This window comes from Falco naumanni (assembly GCF_017639655.2).
Source record: "Falco naumanni isolate bFalNau1 chromosome 20 unlocalized genomic scaffold, bFalNau1.pat SUPER_20_unloc_1, whole genome shotgun sequence".
In the NCBI taxonomy this organism is placed as follows: domain Eukaryota; kingdom Metazoa; phylum Chordata; class Aves; order Falconiformes; family Falconidae; genus Falco; species Falco naumanni.
Genome location: NW_024427345.1, coordinates 1,316,166 through 1,339,537, shown reverse-complemented (window position 1 = coordinate 1,339,537; position 23,372 = coordinate 1,316,166). Strand labels below are relative to the sequence as shown.

General features: G+C 52.3%; 1 protein-coding gene across 8 annotated transcripts in view; it reads left to right on the top strand.

Moving 5' to 3' along the window:
- Positions 1 to 23,372, top strand: part of HDAC7 (histone deacetylase 7) — a 91,390-nt gene that overhangs the window by 44,462 nt on the left and 23,556 nt on the right. The window contains exon 1 of one of the 8 annotated variants that reach the window (XM_040581095.1): positions 14,033 to 14,282. The exons of the other annotated variants lie outside the window; for them this stretch is intronic. The gene's annotated coding sequence lies outside the window, so the exon portion shown is untranslated. Of the gene's footprint in view, positions 1 to 14,032; positions 14,283 to 23,372 lie in introns of those variants that run through there. 8 annotated transcript variants of the gene reach the window in all.

Genomic DNA, 23,372 nt, shown 5'->3' with positions numbered 1-23,372 from the left:
ATTATCTATATCTTTGTCTGGTGTGGAAGTGGCACATCAAGTTTGGTCATTGGCAGGAGGCTCTTCTTCCATGCTTCAATTTCCAGCATAGGATGGGCGGGCCCAGAGACTTGGTGGGAGAGGGGTCTTGAAAGGCAGGCAGGGAGGCAAACCTTGCTACTGTAAACACAAAGACTGGCTCCTGAGACACGGGGAGGTCTTGCTCTGAGCCCAGGGAGCTGCAGCGTGGAGGAGGAGAGCACAAAAGTGGCACCAAGCACATGGTGCTGGAGAAGTGAAAGACAGGCCAGGGGGACACCAACAGTGACAACTCCCCAGCCAATGCAGGTTTTTTTTTAAAACTGAATTTTTTCAGCCTTTCTGAAAGCTTTCCATGCATTAGGCTGGCTCTGTAACCTGCCCTTCAGGCCCAGGCTGGGGCCAAACCCATGGATCCTTTGCATGAAGGATTTCTGAGGGATACCCCTAGCTAGCTGCTATGAGCCTGTATCGATTACCACTTCACTTCTGGTCTCCTTGCCTGTATCAGGCAGACTCTGAGTGCCCCAATGCAGGGGTAAGCAAACAGGGCTTGTACAGCCCTTACAACCTGCTTTTCTAGTATGACAGACCAAGTCTCAGACACTCAGCCTCTTTAAAGCAAGTGTACTCAGAAAGGGTTTGGCTTTTCTTCCTATAAGTAAGTTTTAAGCCACTAGCTAGACGGTGCAAAAGTCCTTGCTGGATTTGGCCAAACAGCTCGTTGCAGAGCCCTTGGAGGTCGTCTTGTGTGGCGGGTCCATCCTTGGCTGTGCACCAGATGCGATGGGCATGCACAGGTGCTGAATCCCCCTTTCCTCATCAGCTGGATGCTCCATAAAGGGAGCAGGAATAATCCGCCTGGATTAAATCACAAATCTTCTCTCTCCTTCCATCTTCAAGGCTCTGCCATTGTAAACAGCTGCTTACTGGAGTAGGTAAGTGGAGGCAGCGCACTCCTGCCAAGCCCTCGTGTCCGCAAATGACTAAATCCTGCCTGAAAAGTCAAAGTATGAAAACATTATTTTTTGGTTTTGGCTGAGCCTCATGGATTGTTGGGATCGAGCCATCTTGCCTGCTTGGCGGGATAGCAGAGCCACCCCTCTGGATGCTGGCTGGGGCTCTGCCCACCTTACAGCTGGTGGAGGAAGGCTGGTGCTGACGTGTCGGGGGGCAGGCGGTGGCCTGGGGTGCAGGAGGGGGCTGCCTCGGAGCTGCTGCCGCACCAGCAGCCCTCGGACCATCCTTACAGCCCAGGATCAGCTAGCAACACTCTTGCAAAAATTGTTGTGCCCATCAGCAAAGTCTGTTGGCTGGAGGGAGGGTGGTGCTGTGGCCGCAAGCCCTTGCAGTTCATAAATAACTGTGGGGCTGGAGAGCAGGGCCCATGTCTTGTAGAGGAGCTGTCATGCCAGCCCCTGTGCAAACGCAGTACCTTGCTTGTGTTTTCTGGCTTTTAAGCTGGCTTTTCTTTTGTGTGCACTTCCATGGCAGAGGCCTGTATGCAGCTGGGGTTTCTGTGTGCTGCCCTCATTTGCTTGCTGCTCTGACATCCCGTGTTGGGACAGTGGCTGGTTGTCACATGCCTGCAGGCAGCCCTGCCTGCCTGGAGCTGGGTCAGGAGCTTTGTTGAACCGTGTAGTGGGTCTGTCATCCTCTTGCAGCCTGGCTGATTGATTCTGCTGTCGGTTCATAGGGAATAGGTGGATATGAGACTGGAGATACTCATGTTTAATAGGGCACTGGTCTGGGAAAGGAGCGCTCGGAGCAGCTCTGTGCTAGATGCTTTTTGTGCATTTTGATGTCTGTTTAATATACAGCGGAGCAGGAGCCTAAAAGGATGGAGACCACAGTCTAACTAGGTGTCCTGGCGTGCTCCTGGGAGTGCAGATCTTGCTGCCTAAAACATCCGACATCTCACCTCTGTGGTATAGGCAGCTGCAAGAGCAGGTGACTGCAAACTCAATGGTGTTGTGTGTTGCATTGCTGAAAGATCCCTGGCTCTGGCCCTGGCCCAGCAGAGGCCACTTATTTCTCTGAACAGCGCAGCAGCTTGTGGCCTGCTTGGTTCTGATTGTGTCTGTGCAGTGTGTTGAATGCAAGCAGTGATAGACCAGGCAATTCCTAAGCCCCTGTGCATCCCTGTCCCCTGACTTGCTTCTGCTTCCGATGCTCGCATCTCCAGCTCCCCAGGCTTTCCCCAGTGTACCCATCTTCTTCTTTACCCAGAATAGCCCTTGCAAAACTTGGTTTCCCGGCTGGCCAACAAAAATAACATTAAATGGATATCTGCTTTCCTCCTTCATAAGCGACCCTTAGAAGCTTTCTTCCTTCATAAGCTTCTAAGCACCCTTAGAGATGGTGCATAGGTCCAGCTACCTCAGCAAGTGAGACTTGGGACCCACAGGAGCTCAGCAGGAGCCTGGGCTCCTGCTGTCTGGCTAGGGCTGTAGGGACAGAGCTGAGGAGCCTCTGGTATGGGAGGTAAGAAATTGTGATGGGGAGGGGAGGCGGGGTGCTAAAGGAGTGGCAGTGGCAAGGGGGGCAAGGGGATGTCCAACCTCTGCCTCTCATTGAAGAGGCAGGTGATGTGGTGTTTGCTCTGACACAGCCATCTTGCTCATAGCGTGATCTGATGTGACACATAATCGGGGGACGCTTGTGCTTTTTCAAACCTCTTTAACGCAACCAAATTTATAACCAAACTTTGCTTCAGAAGAGATTGGGAGCCATGGTCTCAGTTATCCATTTGCAGCTGGAGACAACAAGGGTGCCTGTGTCTCAAAAGGGCAAGCCTGAAGCTGGACTCTGCCAGCTGGTCAGAAATGGTGGTGGGAATGGACTGGCCCTTTGAGTCTCTTCTTCCTTGCTTGCTGCACAGGCATGGCTTGCAGGGGCTCAGGCAGCAGACTGTGGGCAGTCTGGCATTGCTACTAGTGGAACTTGGCTTCAAAGCCTGTATCTGCTTGGTCTGGGTCAAGCAGAAGAGCAGCAGGTCTGTGATGCTACACTGGACGCTCATCTGCTCCCAGTGGCTCTTGGTGTCCATTCCCTGCCTCTACAAAAGAACCCACCCCACCCCCACCCCCCTCCAAGGAGCAACTTCCATCACTGCTTGCAGGACCTGACTCTTCTGAAAGACTGCAGTGTCTGGATGGAGATAAGAGTAGGGTTTAAGGCCAAAAATTAGGAGAATTTCCTGCTGCTGGAGATGAAGCCTGGATAATGCTGATTTAGGGCTTTGACTCCCATTTGCAGCCTTCCCAGGGGAAGCTGACCTGATTCCCAGCTTGTCATGGCAACACAATTCCCAAGTACATGGAGCCGCCGACATGCTGCATCCTTCTGTGGTAGGACAGACCCTGGCAGTCGAGACACCCCTTCTGCGTGGCCAGGCTCAGTGGTGAGACGCTGCTATGCAAGATGTAAACTCCATACTAAAGTTTAGATTACAGCCCTGTGAAAAACATCAGCTCCCCTAAATGGAGCCCAGATGGTGGCGGAAGCTGTGCAACTCATGGAAGCCCAGGGCCAGGAATTGCAGGAACCGTGTGAGCAAAGGGACCCGGGATGTGGGGGAGGAAGAGTAAGGGAGGTAGGGTTACAGCTCACGTAGGCTGCAAGGCAGGCAGTTACTGGTCATTGCTGTCTGCTCCAAGGGTCAATTCCTAAACCAGGCTGGTTAATCCACCTAACCCCCTTAAAAATAACTTTAAACTACAAATGTCTCCCGAGATGCATCACTGTAAATGCAGCACTTCCAAAGCTGAGGTTTCCCACAGCTTGTGACAGCTGAACTTGCAGGCGTAAGAGGCCAGGGGCTCATGGGCAAATAGAGGAGACCGGGTAGATCTGAGGCAATGAATACACAAGCTGTGTTCACTCAGGAGCTTTGCCAGAAGAGGAGTTTCCCAGCTCCTGTGTTTTGGCAGGTTCAGAGCTGCTGAGCCCAGGGAGAGGGTCGAGTGTGCGTGGAGAGCCCGGAGACAAAGCCTTGTCTTGAGTAAGATGAGCCCCAACGTGCGCCCCAGCAGCCAGGCAGTTGCATGGGTGAGTGCAAGCTACAGGGAGGCTGACCATGACTCAGTATCCTGGTGTTGTGAAAAAAGCAAACGTCCCGGGGCACTGCCGGGAGCTCTGTCTGGGAGGCTCAGAGCCATCCTTTCCCCTGCTGTGCTGCAGGAACCTCCACCGCAGCTTGTTCTGGGTGTTTTGGTAAGACATGGAGTGACTGAGAAGTGCCCAGGGGGACCACAGAGCACATCTGGTAGGGCTGGACCCTGTGAAGCCAAGCGGTGCCAATGTGCGCACAGGAGACTGAGACGAAAGTCTCCAAATGATGCTGTGGTGATGTGAGAACAAGTTACTCCCTTCCCAGGACAGGTGATGGCCTTGGACTGCAGCAGGCAGGCCTCCTCTGTGGGCCAGGAGCGGTCCAGTGGTGAGAATGTGCTGGGAGGTTTCTCTGGAGGGTTTGGCCGTGTTAGATGACTGTTAGGAATGACTGAGGTAATTTTCCCCTCTGTGATCCAGAGAGCTGGGGTGAGGTGGTAAGAGGTGAGGTGTTTACATAGAAACTGGGGCTCTTCCTGAGGTTCTTCTGTCAAGAGAAGTTGTGGGAAGACTCCAAACGTATCCAGATGGGTTCAGCACTTCTCTATTAGGACCCCATAATCCCTCCATTCTCCCTGCTCTGCCCTTCCCACATCTCCCTCCCTTCTCGTAAGAGCTGCTGTATTTTTCAGTGCCACCGGCTTGGGTGGTGAAAAAGGGACTGGGGCTGAGCTAGGCAGGGAGCAGGAGGGATGGAGAGGAGCAGAAGCACTCCTGTGGGCCTCAGCGCTGCTGCACACAGCCAAGGAGCCGAGGCCAGCATGGGTACCAAGCCGCAGGGCCTGCGGGTAAGCTCACCCATGTGGTGTTTGCCTCGGAGGAAGGCACACATCCCTTGAGATAACAGTGTGTGCAGCAGCAACACACCCCTTGCCTTGGAGATAAGTTTGTGTGCAGACACAGCCCGGAGATAAATACCCAGGAAGGCAAACATCCAAGACATACACCTGTACGGACATGGAGCACCTGCAAACACCTGCTGCGTGGCTGTGCCCATCCTCCTTGGATGGCACAGCTGAGCCAGGCGGGTGTTCGGCACTCACCGGACCAGCACTAGACTGGGTTTTGTGCTAGAAAATCCCATTTAGGGCTGTGTGGTGCCCCAAAATCTGGGGATGCTCGGGGAGAGAAAACAGGTGGAGTTTGGTGTCATCTGTGGGTCGGGTTGGCTGCAGCTTTCAAAGATGCTCAGAGTGTCTTTCTGCTCAGACTCCAGAGTGCTGTTAGACCCCAGGATTTTGCATGCCTGGAGGATGCTGTCATCTTTAGACTATGAATTCAGTTTTTCAGTAGGTCTCAGGTAGCCTCCATGTGCAACACAGAGCCTTAAAAAGTTCCTTTAAATTGCGGGAAGCGGTTTTGTTAAAACTCCTCATGTCTTGGAGAAGTTGTGAAATTTTCACAAATGAAGCTCTCGCTGGTGTGGCCTCACCGCAGTGGGCATCCTTTGTGGGGGATTTCAACATGCATTTTGGGGGACAGACCCTGCTTTCTGACCTCTGTAAAGGAAGCTGAACTAGTCATCTGGGCTCCACTTCAGTTTGGGGAGAGCAGATCCATGCAGTTGACAGAGCTGCCGCTCACTTCTTGCAAGGGGCATGCATCAGGTTTAACTCCATGAGTTTTAGATGTCTGCAGTGCTGGCATTTACATCTGAGCCTGAACCGCACATTGCCACGCTCTGGGCAGGTGGAAGATCTGCTGGGGCAGACAAACTGCACTGTGTTAGGAGGTCCACAATGGGATTAGTGCTGGTGTCTTGCAGCCAGCTCAGACATCTGCACTGAAATGTCAAGTCTGGCAGATGAATCACAGCTGTAGCTGGTGGATTTGGATCTTACCCTGAAGTCAGACTCCAGAGTCTTAATTTTCAGGACTGTCTGGGAAATGGTTAGGGCACTGTCACATGTATCCCGGATGAGACAAGACGCTGGAGAGTTCTGGTGACCGTCAGCCCTGTGTGTGCGCAATCTGCAGACACCTCCCAGCATATCCTGCAGAGGCCATTTCTGTAATATTTCTGAGTCTGTCAATGGAAGTTTAGAAGCAAAACAACTACTGAGACCATGGAGAAACTATGGTTTGGTGTAAGTTGTGCTGGTTTAGGAGCAGGGAAACAAACAGGCCAACAGCTGTTATGATGTGTGACTTGTGAAACACAGCAGCGCAAGTGTGCAACTGCAGTTTACAGGACAACCTGAAGGACAAGCTCGCAGGTGTTGCTACCTCTCTGTTCACCTCCAATATGGGTAGGAGTACTGCATAAGCAGACTGAGAGATGCTAAACAGCTGCAGGTAAAGGCACTGCAGAAAGAGGCCCCTGATGTCCCCAGCCTGCCATACTAATTGTAGGGGCTCTTGAGACATGCTTTGGCACTTCAGTCACACCATGTGGTTACTCTGATTAAAATAAATACCAATAGTAGGTTGTAACTGAGCAGGGGGTGGTGGTTCTGTGTCTCATCTGTCACCAAGAAGGCTTGCTGCAGTGCACCCTTAATTCTGGGGCAAGCAGCAACGTGAGGAACCCTGTACTGACAAGTAGGAGCCTTGCAGGGAGCTGGGGAGCTAGTCATCAGCTTTGTGCTGCTTCATATCCTTGTTTGCAAGTACTGCAGGTGAATGTTAGCCTTCTTCCTTGGGAAGATAAACTAGTCTTTAGACTCTGAAGACTAGGAGCACTGTGCTTGTGGTCTGTAGCTGTGAAGTGCTTCTGATGTGAATGCAACCAAGCAGTAAAGACGTGCCTGCAGCTTGTGTCTTCTGGGCACCCGATGTGTGTGGGACTGTGTGTACTTCTTTCTGGTTCTGGCAGTGTATGGGTTTCTTTGTCATGGATCGACAGCAACCATTCCTGAGCTGTCAGGAGAGAGACGATGCTGGGCCTGCTCAGGCAATGCCATGGTGGCTGTGCTTGAGTCCTTGAAAATAACTGGACAGGGCTGAAGGCTCTGCTGAGTCTGTGCTGCTTGAGTGATGCCAAGAAGCACCAAGTAGGAGTAAGGAGATATCATCATCTGTGTACTCATGACTCTTTGAGTGGTCTTAGTGCTGTGGTGAGCACTGTCTACTTCAGAAAGGGCAGTGACTCAACAGAAAAGATTCCAAACTACAAAAATGTCGGATCTATCTTGCAGGGAGAGATGATGAAGCTCAGGCTGGTCAAGGCTTTAGCTCCTTTGGCTGATGGGCAAAAACCAATGATGTGTTGGAGGCAGAGGTTAGCTTGTGGTTTCTGTGTTGGCCCCATCCATTTTATGTGAACAATCCTAGCAATGCAACATCTGATCTCCTCTTGTGTCAGATCACAGCAGAAGGGGGTCCCTGGAGAAATGTCTGGAGTCAGCTCCTTCCCTAGCCAAAGATCTTCAAGTCTCATTTGTGGTTCCTGTCAGTTTTATTGGCTGCCTTTTTTGTTTGTGTTTTGAGGTGTGGATTTGTAACAGTAATGATGACAAACCCTTGAAAGATCTGTCAAGATAAAGGAACCGGGAGGATTTTTGGTTTGTTTGTTTGTTTGTTTTTCCTTGCTGTCAGGTTTGGATGTCTAGTTGGGTCCAGCTTAATCGTGAGTAACTGTGCTGGTTGTGTGGAGGTTCACAGTCTCTTCTGCAGGAGCCCAGACTGGATGATAGCCTGTGACGGCGATGGGAACAAGTGATAGCGCTTGGCTGTTTCCCTGCTGGAGAGGTTGGGATGCTGGCACAGAGAAGCAGTTTCACCATGCAGACGTGTCTGGGACAGCGTGCCAAGTGAAGAAGGTGGAGGGTGTGTCTGAAGAGAAGCCTGGGAGGGGTGCAGGGTGTAGGATGGGGTGCTGGCACATCTGGAGGTGGGACAGAGAAACTTGCAGAAGGATTTGTGGGCTAGGCCTGGTTTGAGCCTGGGTGTGTGCTGTATCTGCACAAATCTACATGTCCTCCCTTCTGCCATCTTCAGCCTTGGTGGGGGACACCTCCCAGCAGTGCTGTCTGCTGAAAGAGATTGTTGCAAAACCCCACAGCTTTCCCCCCTGTCTGTGTGGCTTTGTGTTCTTCTCACAGCAGCTCTTGTGCGTTTGTGACCCCGGGACTGAGTGATGAGACTTTGTCAGAGCCCACCCACCTACCGACCAGTCTGATACCAGCAACCCAGTTCAGAAGAGAGGTTCCTGATTACATGCTGCTGGTTGCTTTTCTGATGTACTTAGCATTAGCATAACAGATTTCCCAGCTGGAGAGATAGGGATACCCTAAATAAAGATCTCACAGCAGGCACTGGGATGAGCAAAGTTCCCTACATGGCATCTCATTACAAAACCTGGTGGTTTTATTTTGTCAGAATATCTAAACTGATGGCAGAAGGGCTATGACTTAACATGACTTTGAGGCAAGAGTTTGGTCACGGGTGAATGGCTTCCAGCAGATTTGTGTTTTAGGAAGCCATTTGAGCCGTTGTCTGCAAGAATCTCAACTGAAGAGTGTGCTGCAATTGCCGTGGCTGGACAGTGGCTGATGTGGGAAGAAGGAGACCTGGGTGAGAGCAGCAAGCAGCCCCACGCAGTGTGTATTGTCATGACCAGGGGTCAGTGGTGTCTTGGTGAGAGGTGGTGCTGCAGCTCCCCCAGGTCTAGGAATTCTTATTTCACTGAATAAGAAAGGAGTTAGGAACTTTATGCCAGGGAATAAAAATCATAACCCAAAGGTCTGGCTGACAGTTGTGGCTTTAATGCAGAAAAAGAGCTCTATGAGGCAAAGACTAAGAAGGGAATTGGATTTGGGGCTGGGATTGGTGGATTTAAGGCTGGAGCGGGGCAGGGGGGATTGCAGGAAGCATTTGTGTGGCTCAGGGCTGTCTGTGCCGCTGGCTGCACCTGCTCCTGGGTCGGGCTTCAGCTCTGGCAGGGCTTTGCTTAAAGGGGAGGCCAAACAGCTGGGAGAGGAGGTAAAGCTGGCAGAAATCAGGCCCGCGGGAGCTGATTTATCTGGGAAGATTAAAATACTTTTTATCTACCTGAAATCATGGCCTTCATCTAGGCTGTGCAAGGCAGGGACTGTGCTCGCTTGCTGTTAGCTCCAGATCCCTGCCGCTCACTGTAGGAGAGTCTCCTGCTGCACCTCTGCCAAATCAAGAATTTTCCCAGGCATTGCTCCATGTCTGTCTGCAGCGGAGACAGGGACCAGTTATAGCAGCCACAGCACCTCCAGAGCCAGTTCCTCCTTTTGGGTGCTTGCTGACCCACATGTGCAGGCCCACTGGAGCTGAGCAAGCTGGCTGCTGAATCTGTCCCTGGGTTCCCAGCTTGCCGCTTCCCCTGCCCCCCCCTGCCCCCAGTAGCAGCCACATGCCCTTTTCACAGCCCACACAGTTTTTCTTGGGTTTCAAGAGCCCTGGCAGCAGGCTATCAGAGCAGACTCCCCTGCCAGGGCTCTGTGGGTGGACAGACCAGCTTTTCTCCTTTCCTTATCACCTTAAGCTTCAGAAGTGGGGAAGCCGTTGCACAGCTGCTGAGCAATGGGAGAGCTTTTTGGTTTTGGCAGCAAGGGAGAACATCCAGAGTGGTGGTGGCTGCAGAGGGACTGCCTAAGAGAGCACGGGAGGTTGGCAGGAAACAGGGCTGAGCAAAGAAATGGCAAACTGATGTTGAAACTCCTGGAAGGGGGAGAGTTGTTGCTGGGGGAGGGGGCGGATAGTGTGGAAGCAGGGGGACGGCGTGCCGCTAGGTGGAGCTGGTGGTCTGACGGGGATTTATCTCCAGCCTGGCAAGTTCAGTCCGGGACCTTCACTGTGGGAACAGGTCCTGTCCCCTGGACTTGATTTTGGGGGAGCTGAGTTGAGCTGGCCATCAGTGTCTTTTCCAGTGCTGCTGAGGCATGTGCAATGTGGTGATCCAGGCTGTTGGACACAGAGCAGAAGAGTCGCATCCAGGTATTGTGGGCACAGAAATAGAATCCTTGAGCTCTCGAAGCCTATGTCCTTCAGCAGAAGCAGAGTTTGGGGCTCTTCAGGGTGAGAATTTCCATGTGTGAGTATGGAAGACGCAAGAGTCATGCAGTAAAGGGACATATTTTCCAGCCTTGATGGAGGGAGCAGCAGAGTTGGTCCTCCTGGGGCTTTGGGTAGGGGCAATGGCCTTTTGGGAAACTACCTGTGCAAGAGTTGGAAATGTCCTTGTGATGTGCATGGAGTTGCAGCAGGACCTTGTGGAGGAGCTGCCCGCTGACCCCTGGAGCCATGGTGCTGGCTTTGCTTACTGTATTGCCATCCCTGGGGAGCTGATGACTTGCAGCGGGGGGCCCCCCATGTCCCCTCCTGTTCTTCTTCCTCCTGCTGTCGGCAGAGGAGGCTGCAGACCCCACGGGGAACAGCACAGTCCTGCAAAAGGAGATCGACATAGGAAAACCTTGGGCTGTCCTTCTCTGGTGCCAGGTGGGAGCATAAGGAATCCCTGCAGCAGCAGCCCCCCAGTGATGCAAGCGCCAGCGCAGCAGCCGCATCAGGGTGAGATGCAGCACTCTTCTCACCACCCACACACCAGGGGAGGGGTGAGCTACAGCAACAAAAATGCGCCCTTCCACTTGGGTGACTGCTCCCAGTCAGAGATGAAAACATTTGTTCCTGAAATTGGAGTCATTCCTGGGATTGCAACACCCAGGCTGTGTTTCCAATTAATCTACTGAAGTCGTCATGCATTTCCAAGTTCACTGGCTCAGCAGAGAGAAATCTGGGATTGCCTTTGCACTGAAATGCCAGCTGAGATGTGCACGGTATTAAATGAGGAGAGAACGGCCCTGGCAAGCTGGCCCACCAGCACCTGGCACAGGATTGTGAAGGGGCGCCGGGCAGCTCCGGTATGGTGAGGGGGACATGGCAGAGGGCAGAGCAGCCTCCCCCTGGGAAGGAAAGCGCTTGAAATAGTTGTTGAATTACTGTTGGGTTTTTCCTGGTTTCCTTCTGTTTCTGGGTGTGTGTTTTGTTTTGGGGAGAATGGGAGGGGGGTGAAGTGAGTTATGCTTGGTCTATTCACTGCATCTGCAGGAGTGTATTTACAGCCTCACTGCCTCAGTGGTGATGACTGGGAGACGTTTGCCCTGTGTTGGGGATGATAGTGTGACCTTTCAAGCCCAGCCTCCTCCCAGGCCCTCCTGCAGGGTGCTCCTGTCTGCAGCAAAGTGGGTGCAGGTTGGAAGCTGGAGGCTGTTTTGTTTGGGAGTTGAGCGATCACTTAAGCCATCCTGGGGTGCTGCATGTGGATCTGGGTGCTGGCAGGGCGAGGGGCGAGTGCTGCCGGCTGTGGCTCCTGTCCGCCAAATCTGGAGCGCAGCAGCATGCTAAGTGGGGTTGGTGTTGGATGGTAGGTCGTGGTGGTGCGTCTCCATGTTACACAGCTCTCCAGGGAGCTGCTGGAAGGACAGAAATCCCCTTGCCAATGTTTTTTTGTCTCCTACGGCTGCTTTTGCAGAAGGCAGGGTTCCCGCCTAGAGCTGGAAGTGACCCAACACATTCCTCTCATCTCCCGTGTGATTTTCTGAGAAATGAAATTGGATCTAGAGCCTGATCCCAGCTGGGTGGGAGTGGTCCAGTGCGTTAGCACAAACACTCATGGAAGGGCCGAGCTTGTGTAGAAATCTTCCAAGAATGAGGTTCAGGCTGAGGCCCCCCTCCCTCCAGAGTCAGCAGGGATGACCGATGGGAGTGTGGAAGGGGGGACAGCAGATCTCCTGTCACAGAGGTCGCTGGTGGCTTTTCCCTTTGGCGGGAAGCATGCAGACTGCTTTTGCAAAAGGGGTGTGCAGACTGCTTTTACCTGTTGGGAACTAGAGCAGGGATGGAGTGGACGGCTGCCTCCAGCTCCCTGCCTTGTTGTGCATCCCCAGACTCTCCCTCCCTGTGCCACGGGGATCGTGTTTCCTGCTTTCCTGGTGCAAGGCTTAATTTAGAGCTGGAAAGTGTTAAGTGAGGATGGTGACAAGACCACTCCCAAACTGAATCATGCTTTTGTTCCCATGTGCAAGGGCAGCACGGGGGAAGTCTGTTCTTCTGTTCTTCGGTGGGAGCATCGTGCAAGCCTGTGCACCCTTCTCATGGGCCAGCACAGGCTGGCGGCCCGTGGCAGATGCGTAAAAGCCTGGAAAAAAAACGACCAGGGAAGCGAGGAGAGGAGGGGGAAGGCAAGTTTACTACTGGTGGTTAATGCTGCAGTGCGTCAATTTAGCAAATACTCCTAAGGATGTTGTGCTGACTTCCCAAGTTACTTGCTCCAGAAATAGAGCTTTCCTATGTGTCCCTCTTAGAGTAAGTCTCTGTTGCATAGATTTTTAGCAGCAAGGATATATTCTTCCTATATAGGCTTGCAGGACAATAATACTGATGCTTTCTATTTTTAACACATCAGCAGGGCAAAAATGCATTTGGGAATCTTCAGGGAGCAGAGTAGCTCTGTAGTGCTGCCTGCCTGACCGGGCTCTGGGAGCGATGCCAGCAGCTTGGTGAGCAGCACAGGCTTTCAGAGTGCCTGGCCCCACTTTTCAGCAGGTAAAGGGAGGCCAGTCTGCACAGGGCTTGCCTCCGTGCTCCAGTGGGCTCTGCTGAGGCCATCACCTGGGATCACAGGGTTGGGCAGTGGTGGTGAGGAGCAGGGATGTGTGGCATCATCCATCCTTCTCATCCTCCTGTTTCCCTGCTGTGGCCCTTCGAGGCTGCTGATGTGGTGGGGAGTGCTGAAGGGTTTGTGGGTCTTGCCGTGTTACTGACTGTGATACCTGTTTGTGTGGTGCCAGTCCTGAAAACCCAGCTCAGGTCCTAAAAGCATCTCAAGCCTTTTATATATAGATTTACTTACTTATTTTATAACAGTTTCTGTCACCACTTTCATTGTGAAAAAGGACTGCAAGTGATAACCTGTAACGCCCTCCAGGATGGGAAGTGAATAACCAAACTAGTACCAACCTGAGTCACAATTCCAAGTTTGGGGACCAGTTCATATGTTTAAGTGGTTCTGCCCTGTCCAGGTGCTTCTGCCACCCTCATCTGCTCAGGTTGCCGTCAGCAGCTGTCCTCTGGCAGGACAGGCTCCTGTTGGCCCTTGCAGGATTTTCTGGCTGCCGGCGTGTGTGCTGGAGGAGCCTGAACACATGCACCTCCCATTTGAAGGAGAAAATAGGAATTTAGGGTGGAACTTGCTCCCTGGGGGCTTTGTTTTGCACTCCAGGCTGGGTCCAGAGAATGTGTCTTCTGCTGTCTTCCCCACCCCCACCCCCCTGCAGTGGAAAATCCCACCAGTCTTAGGAGTGGATTTTATCATGGTGTTTGCGCCTTTTGCAAAAACTCTGGTTTCCAGCCCCTCTGTGGGTTCATGCATAGGGATCACTGTGTTCCACGGAAGCTGGTGGCTACCAGTGGATTTCGGACTGAATCAGAGACCTGCCATTGTGCCCTGGGGGTCCTGGGTGAAGGTGGAGTCTGTGCCTATGGCCACCCCTCCTGGATGGGGCAACAGGTTGGCATTTTTGGCATTGGTCCTTTGGGGAAAAGAGGCAATTCTGGTTTTGCTGCCCCGGGTGTACAGCTGCATGGAGCTTGGCCCCTCGCTGGGACAATGGCAGGAAGCCGGGAGCTGTACGCACCTCCTTGCTGCTGGCCAGGCACCGCATCCTCTCAAGCCGAGGCTGCCTTTGTTGCTGCTCCTCCCTTGCTATTTCCATCACATTGTCCCGAGGAGAGGAAGGATGTTTCCAGCCTTCTTCCCTTTTGCCTCAAAGGGATGTGGGGTGGGTGGGGAGGGGAGAGTATTTTTCTCTCTGGCAGTTGTGCAATAGGCACAATTACTGCTATTTGAAGCACTGACCCACTCCGCCCAGGTCAGGGGGGTGATGCATCTTGGCCTGAGACATCCCTGATGTCTCCCCTCCTCTGCACAGTCTTGGCAGTGGGGATGCATCTGGTCCCATGGCCTTGCTGGCAGCCAGTGGGCCCAGGTACATCCTCCAGTGCAAGCCTGGGACTCTGAGCTCCATCAGAGGAGATGCTTCTGCAACATGGCTTTTAGTGGACACACAGACGTGGCTGGACTCATGGTGCTCAGCAATGCCAGGGGAGATGCTGCTGCCTCCACATCCCTTATTCCTGCAGTGGGGTGAGACTGCTGTGAGGTTGATGGCACCCAGTGTAAGGTATTTTGGGAAGGGAAGGTGGGATCCTAATATTATAAACATTCTGAGCGCTGTGTCATCATGCAGACGTGTGCCTGGAGGTGTTGTGGTGGGGCTGCAGGGCATGGGAGGCTAATCCCAAGCCCCTTGGCAGGCATGGTTTGAGGTGCCTCTGAAAGCATTAGAAGAGGTGTGCAGTGGGAAAGGGGAATGGGCATAGTTACTGCTTGCTTTGTAATGGATAAATACGGCCATGAAAGGGGGCTTTGGCTTTTTTGGGGGTGTTCTTAGTTCTTTATCTTGTGGACAGGCCTCTAATGATGGCAAAGAAACACTGCAAAGTCCTTCCTGTGTTTTTGCACAGCTCCAACTGCTGTGGCTGTGCAAAGTCAAAGCTCCTCACTGCACCTGAGGAGGCTGGGCTCCCATATGCCTGGAAGTGAAAGCAGAATTAATTAAGATGGGAAATGATCATAATTTGCTCTGGTTAAATCCCTTTAACACCAGTAAACCCAAAAAATTTAAGCAAAGATCTTGGGCAGAGCATGGCCGCGCCTCTCCCATCATTCAGAGGTGGAGAAATCACCCATGACACATCTCTGAGACTTTGTATGAGAGAGTTTTACCAGTTTTATGGGGTTGATTGTTGCTTCCTGGTAGCAGCCAAACTGGGAAAAGCCCATCTCTCACTGAACTGGATCCCAGCTGAGAACAGTGCAAATTCAAATAGCACGTATGTTGGCATTGAGTCTGTCCTGGGACAGCCCCAGAACTTAGCAGCACTGCTGATTTTTCCATAGGAGAGCAGAAAACTTTAAGGATCCCTTTTGGCTTTTTTTTTTCCCTCTTTGCTTGTCCCAAAGTAGATCAGGACGCAGTGTGGCTGTTTTGTCCTCCTCAAACAGCATCCACCCTGTGTGGTACCCCTCACATGCCGTTCTCAGGGGCACCCTCCATTACCTCACTTTGGAGCCGCCGAACATTTCTGACAAAACCCAGGGCTGACAGCAGCCTGCATAACCTGCCAGGAATACCAGGAGCTCTTGGACTTCACTGCTGACAGGAGGTGTCTGGCAGTGTCGGGGCAATGGAGCAATTACTCGTTGGCCATCAAAGCCAGCTCTTTGCATTAGTGAAAATCTGAATGATCTTCAGGCTTGTTAAAGTAGTGTTTGCCCCTGGGACGTCGGGGTAGTGACCTCACCTGCGTGTCCTCAGCAGTTGAAGCCTTCCTTATGTTTTGGCCACACGTATCCTGTTGCTTGTGTTGGCGTTGGCCACCCAGCGATGAGGTGTGAGAGGGAGGAGAAGTTGCATGGAAGGAGGAGATGCACAATTGAGTTGTCTCCTTCCCGCCTCCATGGTCTTGTGATTGTAGGGAGGCTATGAGCATGGAGAACGCAGCAGAATATCAATTCTTCTGTAAACCAGCTTAGAAATGGTGCTGGAGGAGCTGATGCAATAAAATACCGCTTTAGGTTTGCAGCAGAATTTTTTTCCCCATTTTTTTTAAATATGAGCAAGCTGGGGTGTAAGCTTCATTATGGTCTCTTACTGCACACTACCGTTTGCAAAGCAGAGAGGCTCTTGTGTTCATCTCCAGCAGCTGCCACAGCAGGAGTTGGACTGGGCACACGTGGGAGCAGGAGGAGGGCTGGCATCAGGGACCAACTGATCTCTCTGGTCCGCTGGGGCTTTTGCTTCCCCAACAAAGACCTCGGCATTTCCACCTGCTGCTGCGTGGGGCCTGGCTGCCAGCTACCTGCCCAAGCCCACGCAAAGCCTCCCTCTTTATTTTGTCTAAAAGCAGTATCCCCCAAAGGGGCGGGGGGGAGGAATACCCACTGTGGCTTAATTGCATTTAACGAGTCTGATAGGGATGGCTGCCAGCAAGCGGAGGGCTATGCCAAGGTTCCTAACTTGCCCGTGAGAACTGCAAGGGTGTGGTGCGTGGCCGCGCCTGTCTGCAACTACTGGGAGAGAAGATCTGAGAGCTCCTGCCAGCCTTGGCCGTGCTAGCTGTGGTGCTCGCCCGATGCCATCAGCCCAGCCCGTGTTGCAGGGCTTAGCTCTATGGGCTCGTTGACCGCCAAGGACTCGGAGGAACACAATGACATCTGTAGGTGAGTGTGCCAAGTGGGTGGGAAATAACCCTTGCAGGCATTACAGGGGTCTTATGAAGATAGATTGATATTCAATGCACCTTGAGCATCCTTTCATCTGGAGCTGGGTCCAGTTCAGTTCTGCAGTGTGCGCCCAGGCAGGGACCATTGTTTGTTTGATTGTCAAGTGAGTTTTAGGGTCCTCGGTGGGTATGTGATTTTGCTGAGTTCACACTAGGTCTGATCTTGAGAGGCGCTGGGGGCCCAAATCCCAATATGTGCACTGATTCTTCAGTGTCTGAGGTTAATGCTGCTGTGCTGCGCTCACCAGGGGTTGGTTGGTTTATTTATTTTCCTTTCCCCCCCTATGCTTGAGCAGCTCATCAGCAGGATTAACCCTGCTTTCTGGGTTAAAACACCCTGGGCAGTGTTGCTACACATGAGCACAGAGCACACACGCCCCACCACACCCCTGGGTCCCGACGGGCACTTTGACTGCCTCAGGGCACCCGTGTTCTGCAGCTGTCAGCCGGGAGCCAGCCTGCATCCTTCTGCAAGGTTCGCCCTGCCGACTGCTGTTTTCTCCTGCATTTCCCCAGGCAGGCTATGGCTGCATGTATTTCACCAGGTCCTCATTGCATTTCTTCCCCCCCAGCTCTCATGGAGACCCAAGCCTGATGACTTGGCCATGCTGTTTCTTGTAGCCTGGGTGGCATTCCCTGGCTTCAGCATTGTGGATCTCTTCCCAGCATCTCCCTCAGCTGCTTATATGCACCAGTGCTAACCCAGATTTACCCCCCAGGGTGGCTGTCACTGGTATCCTCATGGTGTGGCAGAAGGGGGCTTGTTAGATCCAGGCACATTTCAGCCACCTCTGCATTAAGGATTGATGCGTGCACCTTGCCCAGCTGCAGAGATGCCAACTTTGAGCCAAAGGCTTGGCTTTCCTGGCTTCGTCGCGAGCACCCAGATATGGGAGGCAGTGCCAGACAGCCACACAGTGAAGGACACCAGAAGTGTATTGTGCAGGAAACTGAAAATGTTGGAGCTACCTTCCTCTGCCGTAAATAGTGCTCATCCTGAAACCCAAGTCTCTGCTGTGCGTGCTGGTGATCTACAGCACTGGCTGGAGGGGACGCTGAGATGGAGTGCGTAGTGGTCAGGGACTGCCATGTGCTGTCCCCTGGCCTCTTTGGGTCTCCCCAGTTTTGAAAGTCTCCTTGCTCAAATGCCTGATGGTCAGCACTGGTGCAAGCTTTGGAGTGAACTCCAGTTGTGCCCTTGCTGATGGTGGTTGAGCAGTCTGTAGATCCACACACTGAATTTTGTTTGTGCCTCTTTGTGTGGGATATGTCTTATTCCTATAGAGCTGGGACTGCTGGTGTTTCTCCCAGCTCCTTGTTCTCTTGTTCTCTGCATTGTATTGGGCCTGAGGGTTTTTTGGTTTTTTGATTTTCTAAATTTTCTTTTCATGACTGAATCTGCCTTCCAGCCCAGCCTTGGGCCTTGGCCAGCATTTGCCAAAGGGATTTCCTTCTCTGCAGCACGCAGAGGCTCCAATTAATGGGCAGGTCCTCTTGAGTAGTCACTTACTGAGAGTGGGTATTGTGTGAGTCCAGGTTTTTTGTCTCAGCACTTCCAGATCAAGCAAGACACTGCTTTGGAGCCCTGAGCTCTTCCCTGGGGACTTATGAGTCAAGCTGGGCTTTTGCTGTTTTGCACGCAGCAGTTAAAAAAAATAAATATGTAGGCTGAGCTGTAGCACTGGTGACAGCAGCCCCTCTGCAGTGGTGACCCTTCGCAGGTGGTGCAAGGCGAAGCAGGTTGTAGGTTTGAGCCAAGCGGGTGGAGGCATTGCCCTGTGCTGTGCCTGCAAGTTGCTCCATGCCTCGGTGGATGCTCCCAGCAGTGGTTTTGTGCGTGCAGGGGGTGAGAGCAGCAAGAACCCCTCTGCAGTGGCCCCTGGACAGGCCGCAGGCAGCAGCGTGGTGCAGGGCAGAGATGCTGACAAGCCCATTGGCGTGCTGTCCAAACCGGTTGGGAACATGCTCCTCCGCTTATGCAAACAGCTGGTAATTGAGGAGAGCTTCATACAATCGTTTGATCTCTCCTCTGCTTCCCTTGGCACAGAGGCCGCATCCTCTCATGCCGATGTAATCAAATGAGGCATCCTGTGCCAAGAGGGTGCTTGCTTGCTTCCTGGGAGCGTTTGGCTGTGTCTGTGGGGCTGCCAGGCGGCTGTGCCTCTGTTGGCATCTGCCTGTTCAGAGAACAGAGACCCAGAGGAGGTTATCTTGCGAGGACCAGTGCCAAACCCTCTCTCCAAAGATCTCTGTTGGCTGTAGGCAGGGAGATGGTGCTGAGGCTCTAGACTGGACTGTGGCCTCTTGCCAGAAGCCTGGCCGAGTGAGAAGATGGGGCTGTTAGAAGACACCGGCCTCTTCCAGTTCAGGCAGAGCAGGGGTACTTGCTTGCCTGGAGATGCTGCCTATCATCTACATTTGTCTTTGCCTGTGGGCCTTGGCAATATTTAAGATTTCAGGAGCACACCGCAAACCCTCACGCCTTCTCTGGCAGCTCCTGTAGCTGTGTCCGCAAGGAGGGGACATGGGTAGTGGGAAAGCATAGCAGTCCTCCATGAGGCAGGAGGAGCAGTGGAGCTTAGCATCAGCTGTGGAGAAGGGCTTCAGGGGAGGACCAGGAGGAGCAGCACTGCCTCCCCATAGCACAACTCGGGATAGAGTGATGTGCGCGGCTACGCCAGCCTGCTGCTGGTGGTACTCAGTCAGGGAGTAGCCAGCAGGCCGCTGGGCTCTGCGACCAGGTGGGGATGGTTGGAGGGGAAGGAATCCAATGGGATGGGCTGCACCATGGGGAATGTTTCCCTACTGGGAGGGGAGGACTTTTCCTGAAGCTCAGGAGTTTCCAAGAGCAGAAGCTGCCTACGCTGTTCTGGGGAGCAAGAGGCACCACCAGGCAACCTTGGCTTTCCTTCAACAGAGCCCTTTGGTCATGAATTTCCCTCTGTTTCGGAGGAAATGGCAGTTATTGCGAGGTTTCCTTGGGGATACCTTGCACTCCTCCACACAGCATCCTCCCCTGCGGGGTGTTGTGCTGCTGTTTGGAATGGGGTTTTCAACCGGTGGGGGTGGGAGGATGCAACCGCTGGCAGGAAATGACTGCCAGAGGTTTCCAGCTGTGCCAGAGCTGTGGTGGGGTTCGAGCCTACTTGCTGTCCCTCTGGTCCCATGTCCTGGCTGTGGTTGCATGAGATGAGCTCTCCAGTCCCACCTTGCACCTTGTGCTGCCCACGCTCAAACCATGTGCCACAGGGACCTGATCTTGCAAAGAAACTGATAAGAATGCTGTTTGCTTACTTACTTACTTTAGACATGCACAAGCAGACATATACCTGCCTGTATAGGCATGGGTAATGGTGCCATATATCATGGCACGACCAAAGAACAGCTGGCAGGGTTTGGAATGCCTTACAGTGGGATTGCAAGCAGCTATTTGTGAAACCACAGCTGCTATATTGCCTGCCTGTGATGTGATTCAATCCTGCCTGTGCCCAGCTCTTTCTGTGGCTTAGTACCTGTATGTCTCTGACCAAATGATCCCAAATTTAGACTCAAAATCTTTTGTCAGGTTTTGCTGTGCACATTTTGCCTCTGCATCTTCATGGTTGGGGTGCTTTGAAGGCTTTAAAAACTCATCACTGGGAGAGAGGCAGCATCCAGGGAACTCGGCCCCTGGCACATTTGCAAGTTGCTCCGGTTCCTCTGGGAGCTGTATGTGAGCATGAGGCACATTATTTGGTGCTTTAAGTACTCCCTGCAGTGATGTTTGGGTCTGGTATTAAGGTTTGGGGCTTTGGCATAATTTAGCATGATGCAGGGTTACCTTGCGATCCTCTTGACCAGCTTCGCCCTGCAGGCAGAACACTTTCAAGGCCAATCTTAACATGCAGATTTGAGAGCACATGGAAAACCTGTCTTGAAACAGGCATCTAAATGCACTGGTGTGGATCTGCTCACCCCACCAACTGCATCATGGGGCAGCCCAGGGCCCTCACGTAGATCTGGGCCAGCGAGGAGGGGGTTCATTGTTCAGGGAGAGCACCGGCACCCACATTTCTATTGCAGATGCATCCGGACCACTTCCAGGAATGTTTTATCCAGTCCTGAAAGGTTCACTATACCTCTGCCTTTGGCAGTGGAGTCCTACCTTTTGTTCTGTATGGATGCTGTGGGAATGTATAGCCTGATCCCATGTCTGATAAGTTTGGATGGGAACACTGATTTTGGGGTGTGGGTTGAAACACAGAGCATTAAAAGTAGCAGCAGATCCAGGTATGAAGCTTTTTGCTCTGTGTCCCTGTAGTGCAAGCTGGCCTCAGTGCACCCTGAGATCTTTGGGTCCTGGAGTCATGAGTTTCAAAACATTACTTAGGCACATTTTTGGGGAGAAAATTCCATGAAGGGCTGTTAAATGTCTGACTTAAAGGTCATGAGCCACAAATAATCAGGGGAAGTATCTTGCCCTGACCCACTTCCTGAGGCCTGATGTGAATCTCATTTATAGGCTTGAACAGAGTATTTTCTGATTTATGTGCTTGAGATACCTAAATAATGTGCTTTGCTCACAGGTGTATGTGCGTAATCTGAGTGGTTTCAGGTGTGTTGCTTTTAATCCTGGTTCATTACTTTAGTTGCAGGAAGGGTTTTGTGATGCATGGTTGACTTTGCCAAACTTTAATCATCGTCTGTTTCAAATTTTTTTCTGAAATTTTCTGCCGAAGAAAGGTTGCAAGAATCAGAAAAATATGGCTTTACCCTTATGGAAAAACTCTTGGGGGGGCTTTTCATAGAGAAGTATCAGCCTTTCCTTGATGTCTGGTAGGGAGGAGAGGGATCCACCCACATCTGGCCAATTCATAAAGCCCTTGAAACTCCCAGTTAACATACTCCATAAAGAGTTATCAGAATTTGGCAACTGCCTGCTCCAAACATTACATCTTCCCTGAGCATCATCTGTTCTCTGATGGCTCATATGGGATGCTGCGTACAGCCTCTCTGCTCGGGGACAGCTGTGGCGGTGCAGGGCCTTCCCCAGAGCTGCGTGGTGGCTCCCCTGTGCTCCCCCGGCAGCTGCCTGGCAAGTCGAGGAAGGAGGAAAATGCCCCAAACGCTCAGATTCCACAGGGCCCTGCAAGGAAGCCCCCCAGGGACACGCAAGCGGATGGAGGTAGGGGAAGCAAAGGGGCTCTTTGCTTGGGGTTCCCACTCTCCCCCAAGAGCTGTGAGCCCCAACAGTAGTGCCTGTGTCCCCACTTCACGTGTAGCTGGGCATAGATACCAGGGTGATGCTGGGTTTGTCATTTTTGCTTGTCTTTTGGGGGAGCATAGTGTTTGGTCCCATAATTAAACCCAGCATCTTGTGTATACACCCCAGAGGCCAGGGTGAGGTTATGCGAAGTACCCCGACTCTGGGATTTCCTATTTCTTGAGTTCTGGTTTTGTGATCTTCATGTTATTTCAACATAGTCCTTTTTGTGTGGTTTCTTATTTAAGTGTTTTTAATTTGAACAAATTCCCTCCAGCTAATTTTTGTTACTTGTGCATAACTTTGGAGGAGACCTTTTCCTTTAATAAAAGAGGAATGTTTTTAATCACGCGCATTCTTCAACCCAGCTGAACTCTGAACCTTTCACAGATAATCAACATAAGATGGGAAACGGTTTTTGGAAGAACCCTGCCTTTAACTGCTGCTCAAACTCGAGACAAAGCTTTTCGCCGTGTGTGATCGCCTCATGGGCAGCACTGGCACGCAGCACGGTAACCCAGCAGCCTGCCTTCATGGCAGTCAGGGCTGAAGGCAGGGATGCACAAAAAGGCGTAGTTCGGATGCGACTGGCATGCTCCTTAATAATCTGCCCCCCTGGTTTGTTTGCTGCTTGTTTTATTTCCCTCTTACATTTGCTGACAGCTGACCTTGCCTCTAGAAAAATCAGGAAATGCCAAAGCAAAGATTTCTGTACTCCTTTTATTTTATTTTTGGGGGGGGGGCGGTGGGGGGGTGGTGGTGGTGAGTGTGTGTGTGGGGCTGGCTGGCTGAGATGAGCAGCAGCATGACCAGTGGTTTCCCCCTTTGGGGAGTGAGCAACACAAGCACCAGAGTACCACCGTCAGCCTAGGAAACTCTCTGGCACCAGATTTCACCCTGGCCAAAAGCTCAGCAGTAGTCCGAGAGGTGCTTGGCTGTTTGCAAAGTGGGGAGCCTGTCGCTGTCTGCATGCTTGCTCCATGTCTCTCCCCGCTTTGCTGGTGAGTGCGTGGGCTCTTGGAGCACTTTGCCTGGTTTCCCTGTGCCGTACCATGCCGGCAGCCTGGAAGATGCTGGTAACCCGTGCCAAGTTGTTGAACATAGAGCTTGCGTTCATGCTCATACTGCCGAAGGCTTTCCCAGGGCACGCTGGAGAGAGACTCTGTGCTGAAGCTCCTCTTGCTGTGTTGCAATCTCCCCATCCCATGGAGGAAGGGTGGAGCTGCAGCAGCTGCTACCTGCCCAGGTGTGGAGCGGTTTGTTCGATGGGCTCGGCAGCCCTGGGTAGTCTCCTCCACATGCTGGGACTGTGGTGTGGTTCACTTCTGCTTCCTCCTAGCACGCTGGCATAGTGGCATTTTCCTCCTGGTGACCTGGATGTGCAGGGTGACCCAGAAAACCAACTGCTTGGTGCCACAACGATGGGACATCCCTGATGCTTCTGCTTTACTGGTGTGCCACATGGTACAAGTAGGGACAAGGCAGCAAGTGATCCCCATGGCCACCTTTGCCTCTGGCTCAGGATAGAGGCTGATCTGTCTTGCTTTGCACCGCAAATACCTCCTGGGTTGTCTGAGCTGAGCAAATAAGCTTTGAAATGAATGATTACTCAGCAGAAGCAGGGAGAAGACTGAGAAGGCATTATGCCCTTGCAGAGAGGCTGAGTTTTGCTGTGTTTCAATGG